The sequence below is a fragment of the Odontomachus brunneus genome, unplaced genomic scaffold, assembly GCF_010583005.1.
Source record: "Odontomachus brunneus isolate Ranch 3 - 2012 unplaced genomic scaffold, Obru_v1 Obru_scaffold_108, whole genome shotgun sequence".
Classification (NCBI taxonomy): domain Eukaryota; kingdom Metazoa; phylum Arthropoda; class Insecta; order Hymenoptera; family Formicidae; genus Odontomachus; species Odontomachus brunneus.
In genome coordinates, this window is record NW_022639558.1 from 908457 (window position 1) to 909407 (window position 951).

Below are 951 nucleotides of genomic sequence, written 5' to 3' on the forward strand. Positions count from 1 at the left end.
AAAAAAAAAAAAAAAAAAAAAAAAAAAAAAAGAAGAAGAGAGTCGCGACGAGACCTTCGTGTTTCGCCAGTTTATCGGGACATGAAGATTCGCTTCCGCTTACGAGCGAGGTAACCTTCCACGGAAATTCTTTCCGGAAAAGGTCACCTGTTGGAACAACGCACGTAACGCAAGCTTTAACGGCAACTTTTTTCTCATATGTTGCACTAATGCAAGGGAGTCTAACGCGCAAAGTAGTCGTCGTAATCTGTAAATCCACAATTACGCGCTAGGAGAGAGTATAGAACCGGCAGTCACAAGTGACAATAGTAAAAGTCTCCGCGTCGCAATGACGCAGAGCCTTTGTACGTTGTGACGTCATGTAACACAATTTCGAAATGTCAAAGAGTACGATAAAATCGGCCACCAACCGTTAAAAAAACTTAGTACTTAAGACAGATCCGTCGTAATACTTAAAACACAATATAGCTGTGTCTATTTTATAGCTTCCGTAGCTTAATTCTCGGCCTATAGTCGGCTGTAGTTATATAAGAATAATCCAACCTACACAAGGTACATACGTTTCAAGAAAAATGAAGATAAAAACTTAATATGTGAATTAAACAGTATATATAGCGCTGAAGTTCCTCGCAATCGTTCAATAAGTCAATCTTCTTTTCTTTTTAAGGGTATTTATTAATAAATTCAACCCTTAACAAAATAGATAAAAACACGCAACTAGTAAAAACTGGCGCAACTGATAGAAGGTAAGGTAATTATTCAGTTTAGGCCCTTCATCTTCGATTTCGATGAAAGTAGGCTCAATCGACACATTTTTGCACGAGAAACAACTTTTTTATCTGACAAAATCGTCGTTTTCTACTGCGAATATTAGCTGACAAAGTTGACCACTATTAAGGTTAGGAAACTCTCTCTCTCTCTCTCTCTCTCTCTCTCTCTCTCTCTCTCTCT

At 38.1% G+C, this 951-nt stretch overlaps 1 protein-coding gene across 6 annotated transcripts in view; it reads right to left on the reverse strand.

Moving 5' to 3' along the window:
• Window positions 1-951, reverse strand: part of LOC116849153 — a 17556-nt gene that overhangs the window by 7404 nt on the left and 9201 nt on the right. The gene's annotated exons all lie outside the window — the stretch shown is intronic.